The sequence below is a fragment of the Syngnathus scovelli genome, unplaced genomic scaffold (assembly GCF_024217435.2).
Source record: "Syngnathus scovelli strain Florida unplaced genomic scaffold, RoL_Ssco_1.2 HiC_scaffold_57, whole genome shotgun sequence".
Lineage (NCBI taxonomy): Eukaryota > Metazoa > Chordata > Actinopteri > Syngnathiformes > Syngnathidae > Syngnathus > Syngnathus scovelli.
The window spans coordinates 9,120-22,500 of NW_026061638.1; positions in this window are offsets into that span (position 1 = coordinate 9,120).

Consider the following 13,381-nt stretch of genomic DNA (forward strand, 5'->3'; position numbering starts at 1 on the left):
GGAACCAGCCGAGTCGGACACTTTAAGGCTGAGCAGCCGTTGGCACTTAGGAAATATTTGCCTTAACTCGGCCGGACTTCCAGGGGAAGAGGCCGATTTTTCACTTGTTCTGGCCGACCGGGGGAACCAGCCGAGTCGGACACTTTACGGCGGAGCAGCCGTTGGCACTTAGGAAATATTCGCCAAAATGTTCCGGACCTCCAGGGGAAGAGGCCAAATTTTCACTTGTTCTGGCCGACCGGGTGAACCGGCCGAGGCGGACACTTTACGGCGGAGCAGCCGTTGGCACTTAGGAAATATTCGCCAAAATGTTCCGGACCTCCAGGGGAAGAGGCCAAATTTTCACTTGTTCTGGCCGACCGGGTGAACCGGCCGAGGCGGACACTTTACGGCGGAGCAGCCGTTGGCACTTAGGAAATATTCGCCAAAATGTTCCGGACCTCCAGGGGAAGAGGCCGAATTTTCACTTGTTCTGGCCGACCGGGGGAACCAGCCGAGGCGGACACTTTACGGCGGAGCAGCCGTTGGCACTTAGGAAATATTCGCCAAAATGTTCCGGACCTCCAGGGGAAGAGGCCGAATTTTCGCTCGTTCGGGCCGACCGGGAGAACCAGCCGAGGCGGACACTTTACGGCGGTTGAGCCGTTGGCACTTAGAAATTATTCAGACTTCCATCAAACACACATCGGCCTTTTGCCGTCACTGCCCGGGATGGGCACCGTGGTAGCTCGGACAGTTCGCGTGACAGCTTCCGCTGGCACTTAGACAATTTTTAAAATGAAAATAAACAGTTCTGCACATACGTGCCGACTATATTTTGCGAAATGGGGGTAAAGTGATGAGTACACTAAGTGGGGGGACCAAGTACATAAAGCCCACCCCTGGTACCTCAGAGAGGCCGAATTGACACATTTTGTGTCCGACCGCGGGAACCAGCCGAGGCGGACGCTTTTCGGCGCAAGAGCCGTTGGCACTTAGAAAATATTCGTTAATCTTGAACGGACCTCCAGGGGAAGAGGCCGAATTTTCACTTGTTCTGGCCGACATCGGGAACCAGCCGAGGCGGACGCTTTTCGGCGCAAGAGCCGTTGGCACTTAGAAAATATTCGTTAATCGTGAACGGACCTCCAGGGGAAGAGGCCGAATTTTCACTTGTTCTGGCCGACATCGGGAACCAGCCGAGGCGGACGCTTTTCGGCGCAAGAGCCGTTGGCACTTAGAAAATATTCGTTAATCTTGAACGGACCTCCAGGGGAAGAGGCCGAATTTTCACTTGTTCTGGCCGACATCGGGAACCAGCCGAAGCGGACGCTTTACGGCGGAGCAGCCGTTGGCACTTAGAAAATATTCGTTAATCTTGAACGGACCTCCAGGGGAAGAGGCCGAATTTTCACTTGTTCTGGCCGACATCGGGAACCAGCCGAGTCGGACGCTTTTCGGCGCAAGAGCCGTTGGCACTTAGAAAATATTCGTTAATCTTGAACGGACCTCCAGGGGAAGAGGCCGAATTTTCACTTGTTCTGGCCGACATCGGGAACCAGCCGAGTCGGACTCTTTACGGCGGAACAGCCGTTGGCACTTAGGAAATATTCGCCGAACTCGGCCGGACTTCCAGGGGAAGAGGCCGAATTTTCACTTGTTCTGGCCGACATCGGGAACCAGCCGAGTCGGACTCTTTACGGCGGAGCAGCCGTTGGCACTTAGGAAATATTTGCCAAAATGTTCCGGACCTCCAGGGGAAGAGGCCGAATATTCACTTGTTCTGGCCGACATCGGGAACCAGCCGAGTCGGACACTTTACGGCGGAGCAGCCGTTGGCACTTAGGAAATATTCGCCAAACTTGGCCGGACTTCCAGGGGAAGAGGCCGAATGTCCACTTGTTCTGGCCGACATCGGGAACCAGCCGAGTCGGACGCTTTACGGCGGAGCAGCCGTTGGCACTTAGGAAATATTTGCCTTAACTCGGCCGGACTTCCAGGGGAAGAGGCCGAATTTTCACTTGTTCTGGCCGATATCGGGAACCAGCCGAGTCGGACTCTTTACGGCGGAACAGCCGTTGGCACTTAGGAAATATTCGCCTTAAGTCGGCCGGACTTCCAGGGGAAGAGGCCGATTTTTCACTTGTTCTGGCCGACCGGGGGAACCAGCCGAGTCGGACACTTTACGGCGGAGCAGCCGTTGGCACTTAGGAAATATTCGCCAAAATGTTCCGGACCTCCAGGGGAAGAGGCCAAATTTTCACTTGTTCTGGCCGACCGGGTGAACCGGCCGAGGCGGACACTTTACGGCGGAGCAGCCGTTGGCACTTAGGAAATATTCGCCAAAATGTTCCGGACCTCCAGGGGAAGAGGCCGAATTTTCACTTGTTCTGGCCGACCGGGGGAACCAGCCGAGGCGGACACTTTACGGCGGAGCAGCCGTTGGCACTTAGAAATTATTCAGACTTCCATAAACACACATCGGCCTTTTGCCGTCACTGCCCGGGATGGGCACCGTGGTAGCTCGGACAGTTCGTTTGACAGCTTCCGCTGGCACTTAGACAATTTTTAAAATGAAAATAAACAGTTCTGCACATACGTGCCGACTATATTTTGCGAAAGGGGGGTAAAGTGATGAGTACACTAAGTGGGGGGACCAAGTACATAAAGCCTACCCCTGGTACCTCAGAGAGGCCGAATTGACACATTTTGTGTCCGACCGCGGGAACCAGCCGAGGCGGACGCTTTTCGGCGCAAGAGCCGTTGGCACTTAGAAAATATTCGCTAAACTTCAAAGGACCTCCAGGGGAAGAGGCCGAATTGTCACTTTTTCTGGCCGACATCGGGAACCAGCCGAGTCGGACACCTTACGGCGGAAGAGCCGATGGCACTTAGAAAATATTCGTTAAACTTCAACTGACCTCCAGGGGAAGAGGCCGATTTTTCACTTGTTCTGGCCGACATCGGGAACCAGCCGAGTCGGACGCTTTTCGGCGCAAGAGCCGTTGGCACTTAGAAAATATTCGTTAATCTTGAACGGACCTCCAGGGGAAGAGGCCGAATTTCCACTTATTCTGGCCGACATCGGGAACCAGCCGAGTCGGACGCTTTACGGCGGAGCAGCCGTTGGCACTTAGAAAATATTCGTTAATCTTGAACGGACCTCCAGGGGAAGAGGCCGAATTTTCACTTGTTCTGGCCGACATCGGGAACCAGCCGAGTCGGACGCTTTACGGCGGAGCAGCCGTTGGCACTTTGAAAATATTCGTTAAACTTCAACTGACCTCCAGGGGAAGAGGCCGAATTTCCACTTGTTCTGGCCGACATCGGGAACCAGCCGAGTCGGACGCTTTACGGCGGAAGAGCCGATGGCACTTAGAAAATATTCGTTAAACTTGACAGGACCTCCAGGGGAAGAGGCCGAATTTTCGCTCGTTCAGGCCGACCGGAGGAACCGGCCGAGTCGGACACCTTACGGCGGAAGAGCCGATGGCACTTAGAAAATATTCGCCAAAATGTTCCGGACCTCCAGGGGAAGAGGCCGAATTTTCACTTGTTCAGGCCGACCGGAGGAACCGGCCGAGTCGGACACCTTACGGCGGAAGAGCCGATGGCACTTAGAAAATATTCGTTAAACTTGACAGGACCTCCAGGGGAAGAGGCCGAATTTTCGCTCGTTCGGGCCGACCGGAGGAACCGGCCGAGTCGGACACCTTACGGCGGAAGAGCCGATGGCACTTAGAAAATATTCGCCAAAATGTTCCGGACCTCCAGGGGAAGAGGCCGAATTTTCGCTCGTTCGGGCCGACCGGAGGAACCAGCCGGGTCGGACACGTTACGGCGCAACAGCCGTTGGCACTTTGAAAATATTCGCCAAAATGTTCCGGACCTCCAGGGGAAGAGGCCGTATTTTCGCTCGTTCGGGCCGACCGGAGGAACCGGCCGGGTCGGACACGTTACGGCGCAACAGCCGTTAGCACTTAGAAATTATTCGTTAAACTTGAACGGACCTCCAGGGTTAAGAGGCCGAATTTTCGCTCGTTCGGGCCGACCGGAGGAACCAGCCGGGTCGGACACTTTACGGCCCAACAGCCGTTGGCACTTTGAAAATATTCGCCAAAGTCGTCCGGACCTCCAGGGGAAGAGGCCGAATTTTCGCTCGTTCGGGCCGACCGGAGGAACCAGCCGGGTCGGACACTTTACGGCGGAACGGCCGTTGGCACTTTGAAAATATTCGCCAAAATGTTCCGGACCTCCAGGGGAAGAGGCCGAATTTTCGCTCGTTCGGGCCGACCGGAGGAACCGGCCGGGTCGGACACGTTACGGCGCAACAGCCGTTGGCACTTTGAAAATATTCGCCAAAATGTTCCGGACCTCCAGGGGAAGAGGCCGAATTTTCGCTCGTTCGGGCCGACCGGAGGAACCAGCCGGGTCGGACACTTTACGGCCCAACAGCCGTTGGCACTTTGAAAATATTCGCCAAAGTCGTCCGGACCTCCAGGGGAAGAGGCCGAATTTTCGCTCGTTCAGGCCGACCGGAGGAACCAGCCGGGTCGGACACGTTACGGCGCAACAGCCGTTCGCACTTAGAAAATATTCGCCAAAGTCGTCCGGACCTCCAGGGGAAGAGGCCGAATTTTCGCTCGTTCGGGCCGACCGGAGGAACCAGCCGGGTCGGACACGTTACGGCGGAACAGCCGTTGGCACTTTGAAAATATTCGCCAAAATGTTCCGGACCTCCAGGGGAAGAGGCCGAATTTTCGCTCGTTCGGGCCGACCGGGAGAACCAGCCGAGGCGGACACTTTACGGCGGTTGAGCCGTTGGCACTTAGAAATTATTCAGACTTCCATCAAACACACATCGGCCTTTTGCCGTCACTGCCCGGGATGGGCACCGTGGTAGCTCGGACAGTTCGTGTGACAGCTTCCGCTGGCACTTAGAAAATTTTTAAAATGAAAATAAACAGTTCTGCACATACGTGCCGACTATATTTTGCGAAAGGGGGGTAAAGTGATGAGTACACTAACTGGGGGGACCAAGTACATAAAGCCTACCCCTGGTACCTCAGAGAGGCCGAATTTTCGAATTCTGAGGCCGAGCTGGGGAACCAGACGAGGCGGACACTTTTCCGAGCGAGAGCCGATGGCACTTAGAAAATTTTCGGCTAAGTCGGCAGGACTTCCAGAGCGAGAGGCCGAATATTCGTCATCTGTGGCCGACCGGGGAACCAGCGAAGGCGGATAGGCGGTCACGGAGGTCCCGCCGGCTGGTCCGCGGGCCAATTTGGGTCCCGTAATTTAGCGGTCGCGGTCCGGAATCCACGCCGAGCGGGGAACCAGCGGAGGCGGATAGGCGGTCACGGAGGTCCCGCCGGCTGGTCCGCGGGCCAATTGGGGTCCCGTAAGTTAGCGGTCGCGGCCCGGAATTCGCGCCGGCCGGGGAACCAGCGCAGGCGGATAGGCGGTCACGGAGGTCCCGCCGGCTGGTCCGCGGGCCAATCGGGGTCCCGTAAGTTAGCGGTCGCGGCCCGGAATTCGCGCCGGCCGGGGAACCAGCGCAGGCGGATAGGCGGTCACGGAGGTCCCGCCGGCTGGTCCGCGGGCCAATCGGGGTCCCGCAAGTTAGCGGTCGCGGCCCGGAATTCGCGCCGGCCGGGGAACCAGCGCAGGCGGATAGGCGGTCACGGAGGTCCCGCCGGCTGGTCCGCGGGCCAATCGGGGTCCCGTAAGTTAGCGGTCGCGGCCCGGAATTCGCGCCGGCCGGGGAACCAGCGCAGGCGGATAGGCGGTCACGGAGGTCCCGCCGGCTGGTCCGCGGGCCAATCGGGGTCCCGTAAGTTAGCGGTCGCGGCCCGGAATTCGCGCCGGCCGGGGAACCAGCGCAGGCGGATAGGCGGTCACGGAGGTCCCGCCGGCTGGTCCGCGGGCCAATCGGGGTCCCGTAAGTTAGCGGTCGCGGCCCGGAATTCGCGCCGGCCGGGGAACCAGCGCAGGCGGATAGGCGGTCACGGAGGTCCCGCCGGCTGGTCCGCGGGCCAATCGGGGTCCCGTAAGTTAGCGGTCGCGGCCCGGAATCCGCGCCGGCCCGCAGCCACCGCCAGGCGGATAGGCTGTCACGGAGGTCCCGCCGGCCGGTCCGCGGGGGGAACTGCGCCCTCTGGCGGACACGCCATTGTAAATGAATGGGGTTTGGCACTTAGTGCATTTTTCGCCGAAGCCGACGAGCGCTCCGGGCGAGGAGGCCGGATTCTCGCCATCCGTGGCCGGCCGGGGAACCGGCCAAGGCGGATAGGCGGTCACGGGGGTCCCGCCGGCTGGTCCGCGGGCCAATTGGGGTCCCGTAAGTTAGCGGTCGCGGCCCGGAATCCGCGCCGGCCAGCAGCCACCGGGAGGCGGATAGGCTGTCACGGAGGTCCCGCCGGCTGGTCCGCGGGCCATTTAGGGTCCCGCGAGTGAGCGGTCGCGGTCCGGAATCCAGGCCGGCCAGGAGGCACCGCCAGGCGGATAGGCGGTCACGGAGGTCCCGCCAGCTGGTCCGCGGGCCATTTATGGTCCCGTAAGTTAGCGGTCGCGGCCCGGAATGCACGCCGGCCAGGAGGCACCGCCAGGCGGGTAGGCTGTCACGGAGGTCCCGCCGGCCGGTCCGCGGGCCAATTACCTCCAGCCGAGCGGATATGAACTTTATTAGCACCTTCTACGAGATGGCGGAGCCTTATTCGACAACCAGCACCTCGGCTTAGCATTTTCCACGGCCCGCTGATCTTCCAGAAGACGTCCAGCCGGTTTCCTCCTCACATTTTAAGCCGGCCGAGGCTTCCGGCACCCCGGCTAAGCTTTCTCCACGGCCCGCTGAGCTTCCAGGGGACCTCCGGCCGGTTCTCCCGGTGCCTCGCGCCTCGCTTTGTGAGCCGGCCGAGGCTTCCAGCACCTCGGCTGAGCGTTTCCCACGGCCCGCTGAGCTTCCAGGGGACCTCCAGCCGGTTCTCCCGGTGCCTCGCGCCTCGCTTTGTGAGCCGGCCGAGGCTTCCAGCACCTCGGCTGAGCGTTTCCCACGGCCCGCTGAGCTTCCAGGGTACCTCCAGCCGGTTCTCCCGGTGCCTCGCGCCTCGCTTTGAGAGCCGGCCGAGGCTTCCAGCACCTCGGCTGAGCGTTTTCGGCGGCCCGTTGCTCTCCCGGAGGTCGCAACGGGGAGTTACCTCCCTCTCGCGGACACGGCGAGTAAATACACCGCCTCTCGCACTTGGCGCACACTCACTCGCATTGCTACGCCTCCCGTGGCACTTTAAGCGGCCGAACGGCGGGAGTAACTACGACTCTCTTAAGGTAGGCTCACTTGACTATTTATTCATGTATTTATTTATTTTTGACGGTTCGCGGAGGCGATGACGCTCCGCGCGGGTAAACGGCGGGAGTAACTGTGACTCTCTTAAGGTAGGCTCACTTGACATCTATTTATTTATGTATTTATTTATTTTTGACGGTTCGCGGAGGCGATGACGCTCCGCGCGGGTAAACGGCGGGAGTAACTGTGACTCTCTTAAGGTAGGCTCACTTGACATCTATTTATTTATGTATTTATTTATTTTTGACGGTTCGCGGAGGCGATGACGCTCCGCGCGGGTAAACGGCGGGAGTAACTGTGACTCTCTTAAGGTAGGCTCACTTGACATCTATTTATTTATGTATTTATTTATTTTTGACGGTTCGCGGAGGCGATGACGCTCCGCGCGGGTAAACGGCGGGAGTAACTGTGACTCTCTTAAGGTAGGCTCACTTGACATCTATTTATTTATGTATTTATTTATTTTTGACGGTTCGCGGAGGCGATGACGCTCCGCGCGGGTAAACGGCGGGAGTAACTGTGACTCTCTTAAGGTAGGCTCACTTGACATCTATTTATTTATGTATTTATTTATTTTTGACGGTTCGCGGAGGCGATGACGCTCCGCGCGGGTAAACGGCGGGAGTAACTGTGACTCTCTTAAGGTAGGCTCACTTGACATCTATTTATTTATGTATTTATTTATTTTTGACGGTTCGCGGAGGCGATGACGCTCCGCGCGGGTAAACGGCGGGAGTAACTGTGACTCTCTTAAGGTAGGCTCACTTGACATCTATTTATTTATGTATTTATTTATTTTTGACGGTTCGCGGAGGCGATGACGCTCCGCGCGGGTAAACGGCGGGAGTAACTGTGACTCTCTTAAGGTAGGCTCACTTGACATTTATTTATTTATGAATTTATTTATTTTTGACGGTTCGCGGAGGCGATGACGCTCCGCGCGGGTAAACGGCGGGAGTAACTGTGACTCTCTTAAGGTAGCCTGACTCGACGTCTTTTTCAACGGTGGCTGGAGGACCCGGGCGGTTCTCGGGGGTGCGTCGCTCCTCACTTTTGACGCCCGAGGAGGCTCCCGGCACCTCGGCTACGCGTTTTCGGCGGCCCGCTGAGCTTCCAGAAGACCTCCAGCCGGTTCTCCCGGTGCTTTCCTCCTCACGTTTTAAGCCGGCCGAGGCTCCCGGCACCCCGGCCAAGCGTTTCCCACGGCCCGCTGAGCTTCCAGGGGACCTCCGGCCGGTTCTCCGCGCGCTTTCCTCCTCACTTTTAAGCCGGCCGAGGCTTCCGGCACCCCGGCCAAGCGTTTCCCACGTCCCGCTGAGCTTCCAGGGGACCTCCGGCCGGTTCTCCGCGCGCTTTCCTCCTCACATTTTAAGCCGGCCGAGGCTCCAGGCACCCCGGCTAAGCTTTCTCCACGGCCCGCTGAGCTTCCAGGGGACCTCCGGCCGGTTCTCCGCGCGCTTTCCTCCTCACTTTTAAGCCGGCCGAGGCTTCCGGCACCCCGGCCAAGCCTTTCCCACGGCCCGCTGAGCTTCCAGGGGACATCCAGCCGGTTCTCCGCGCGCCCCCCTCCTAACTCGACGCCCGAGGAGGCTCCAGGCACCCCGGCCGAGCCTTTTCGGCGGCCCGCTGATCTCCCGGAGGTCGCAACGGGGAATTGCCTCCCTCTCGCGGACACGGCGCGTAAATGCACCGCCTCTCGCACTTTGCGCACACTCACTCGCATCGCTACGCCTCCCGTGGCACTTTAAGCGACCGGGACCACCGCGAGCGCGGGCGATGACTAAGAGGCTCCCCGGCCGGCCTCGCGGAGCTCCGACGCTCCCCCGCGGGACTTCCGGCGGCCGGCCGGAGCCTCGGCACGGCTGCCGCACTCCCTAATAACACCCCGCGGACCCCCGCGAGCCGAACGCTCGCTGCCGCGGGCGACCCGTGCCAAGGCGGACGCGTGACGGCGCGGGAGCCCTCGGCACTATATCACGGTCACGTATGTAGTCAAATCGTGTAAAATCACCGTTAGTTTATTCATAATATAGGTAATAATTAAATAAATATTAACATCGCGTATATCATTAATAAACACATGTATGTATTTATTTAATAATTAAATAAATATTAACATCGCGTATAATCATGCGCAATACTTCGTGGCCGACCGGGGAACCGGCGAAGGCGGACGCATCGCGGCGCGAGAGCCGTTGGCACTTTGGAAAAATAAATAAATAAATAAATAAATAAATAATAATTCGCCGACCGGGCTCCGGGGGGAGAGGCCGATTTTTGGCCGTTCGTGGCCGACCGGGGAACCGGCGAAGGCGGACGCATCGCGGCGCGAGAGCCGTTGGCACTTTGGAAAAATAAATAAATAAATAAATAAATAATTCGCCGACCGGGCTCCGGGGCAAGAGGCCGAATTTTCGCTCGTTCGGGCCGACCGGGGAACCGGCGAAGGCGGACGCAGCGCGGCGCGAGAGCCGTTGGCACTTTGAAAAAAAAAAAAAAAAAAAAATTCGCCCACCGGGCTCCGGGGGAAGAGGCCGGCTTTTCGCCGTTCGCGGCCGACCGGGGAACCGGCGAAAGCGGACGCGCTCTCTAACGAGCCCCGCCGGCCGGAGGAAGTGCGCCCTCTGGCGGACACGCCGTTGTAAATGAATGGGGTTTGGCACTTAGTGCATTTTTCGCCCAAGTCGAAGCGCGCTCCGGGCGAGGAGGCCGGATTCTCGCCACCCGTGGCCGGCCGGGGAACCGGCCAAGGCGGACGCGCTCTCTAACGAGCCCCGCCGGCCGGAGGAAGTGCGCCCTCTGGCGGACACGCCGTTGTAAATGAATGGGGTTTGGCACTTGGTGCATTTTTCGCCCAAGTCGAAGCGCGCTCCGGGCGAGGAGGCCGGATTCTCGCCACCCGTGGCCGGCCGGGGAACCGGCGAAGGCGGATAGGCTTTCACGGAGGATCCGCCGGCTGGTCCGCGGGCCGATTAGGGTCCCGCGAGTGAGCGGTGGCGGTCCGGAATCCAGGCCGGCCAGGAGGCACCGCCAGGCGGATAGGCTTTCACGGAGGAGCCGCCGGCTGGTCCGCGGGCCGTTTAGGGTCCCGCGAGTGAGCGGTGGCGGTCCGGAATCCAGGCCGGCCAGGAGGCACCGCCAGGCGGATAGGCTTTCACGGAGGACCCGCCGGCTGGTCCGCGGGCCGTTTAGGGTCCCGCGAGTGAGCGGTCGCGGTCCGGAATCCAGGCCGGCCAGGAGGCACCGCCAGGCGGATAGGCTTTCACGGAGGACCCGCCGGCTGGTCCGCGGGCCGTTTAGGCTCCCGTAAGTTAGCGGTCGCGGTCCGGAATACAGGCCGTCCAGGAGGCACTGCCAGGCGGATACACTCTCTAACGAGCCCCGCCGGCTGGTCCGCCGGGGGAAGTGCGCCCTCTGGCGGACACGCCGTTGTAAATGAATGGGGTTTGGCACTTAGTGCATTTTTCGACCAGCGGCAACGCAGGCTGACGGGCGGCCGCTTCCACGGGCCGGTACTACTCTACGGAGGCGCTAGCCGCCTCCGGTGGGGGCCGTGTGATCTCGCTGGATGCCCGAGGACCTTCCGCGAGGCCCGGCCGCAGCTTTTACGCGCGCCCGGTCCTATTACCTGGTGGAAGCTGGAGGCCGGGGCTCCGCAGCTCGCCGCCCGGGGACCTTCCGCGAGGCCCGGCCGCAGCTTTTACGCACCACCGCTGCTATTCTCTGGCTCCGGCTTCGTCCCGGAGGGTGCTTGGGGAACGGCGGCGCACACCGCGAACGGCCGGTGGCGGTCGGCTGGTGGCGGTCGGCTGGTGGCTGTCGGCTGGTGGCGGTCGGGGGTGGCGCTTGGGGATGGCGCTTGGGGATGGTGGCTGTCGGCTGGTGGCGGTCGGCTGGTGGCGGTCGGCTGGTGGCGGTCGGCTGGTGGCGGTCGGGGGTGGCGCTTGGGGATGGCGCTTGGGGATGGTGGCTGTCGGCTGGTGGCGGTCGGCTGGTGGCGGTCGGGGGGTGGCGGTCGGGGATGGCGCTTGGGGATGGTGGCTGTCGCCTTGTGGCGGTCGGCTGGTGGCGGTCGCCTTGTGGCGGTCGCCTTGTGGCGGTCGGGGATGGCGCTTGGGGATGGTGGCTGTCGCCTTGTGGCGGTCGGCTGGTGGCGGTCGCCTTGTGGCGGTCGCCTTGTGGCGGTCGGGGATGGCGCTTGGGGATGGTGGCTGTCGCCTTGTGGCGGTCGGCTGGTGGCGGTCGGCTGGTGGCGGTCGGGGGGTGGCGGTCGGGGATGGCGCTTGGGGATGGTGGCTGTCGCCTTGTGGCGGTCGGGGGGTGGCGGTCGGGGATGGCGCTTGGGGATGGTGGCTGTCGCCTTGTGGCGGTCGGCTGGTGGCGGTCGGCTGGTGGCGGTCGGCTGGTGGCGGTCGGGGGGTGGCGGTCGGGGGTGGCGCTTGGGGATGGTGGCTGTCGCCTTGTGGCGGTCGGCTGGTGGCGGTCGCCTTGTGGCGGTCGGGGGGCGGCGGTCGGGGGTGGCGCTTGGGGATGGTGGCTGTCGGCTGGTGGCGGTCGGCTGGTGGCGGTCGGCTGGTGGCGGTCGGCTGGTGGCGGTCGGGGGTGGCGCTTGGGGATGGCGCTTGGGGATGGTGGCTGTCGCCTTGTGGCGGTCGGCTGGTGGCGGTCGCCTTGTGGCGGTCGGGGATGGCGCTTGGGGATGGTGGCTGTCGCCTTGTGGCGGTCGCCTTGTGGCGGTCGCCTTGTGGCGGTCGGGGATGGCGCTTGGGGATGGTGGCTGTCGCCTTGTGGCGGTCGGCGGTGGTGGTTTGGGACCGGCGTCCGGCGCAAAGTGCGTGTTGCGCGGGCCGGAGAAAATTTAGGCCAGGGGCCCGCCGCTGGAGAAATTTTTAGGTACCAGGGGTGGATTTTTTTTGTCACCGCAGGAGGGGGACGTTGCCTCCGTCCGTGTCCGACGGAAAGTGCGTGTTGCGCGGGCCGGAGAAAGTTTAGGCCAGGGGCCCGCCGCTGGAGAAATTTTTAGGTACCAGGGGTGGATTTTTTTTGTCACCGCAGGAGGGGGACGTTGCCTCCGTCGGTGTCCGGCGGAAAGTGCGTGTTGCGCGGCCCGGAGAAAGTTTAGGCCCGGGGCCCGCCGCTGGAGGAATTTTTAGGTACCAGGAGCGGATGTACTTACTTCCACAGCGCCCGCGCGCTCCCGGCCGGTGTCCGAGGATGCTGCCTCATCCCCGGACGCGCCTCTTACGCACGCCCGCTGTCATCCTCCGGAGACTGAGTTCCACTTAGTGGAGGCTACGTTCCACTTGGGGGAGGCTGCCTACTCCCGGCTGACGCCCGAGGATGCTGCCTCATCCCCGGACGCGCCTCTTACGCACGCCCGGTGTCATCCTCCGATCACTAAGTTCCACTTGGAGGTTCACAAGACGGGCGCGGACGCACACCCACGCCCGGCCAGAGTGACCGAGAGGCGGACATACGTTATCTTACGCACGCCCGCTGACATCCTCCGACGACTAAGTTCCGCTTGCGGGAGGCTGCCTCCTCCCGCCCGCCGCCCGGGGATGCTGCCTCATCCCCGGACGAGCCTCTTACGCACGCCCGCTGTCATCATCCAACAACTAAGTTCCGCTTGCGGGAGGCTGCCTCCTCCCGCCCGCCGCCCGGGGATGCTGCCTCATCCCCGGACGAGACTCTTACGCACGCCCGCTGTCATCCTCCAACAACTAAGTTCCACTTGCGGGAGGCTGCCTCCTCCCGCCCGCCGCCCGGGGATGCTGCCTCATCCCCGGACGAGCCTCTTACGCACGCCCGCTGTCATCCTCCAACAACTAAGTTCCACTTGCGGGAGGCTGCCTCCTCCCGCCCGCCGCCCGGGGATGCTGCCTCATCCCCGGGCGAGCCTATTACGCACGCCCGCTGTCATCCTCCAACAACTAAGTTCCACTTGCGGGAGGCTGCCTCCTCCCGCCCGCCGCCCGGGGATGAGGCAGCATCCCCGGGCGAGCCTCTTACGCACGCCCGCTGTCATCCTCCAACGACTAAGTTCCACCTGCGGGAGGC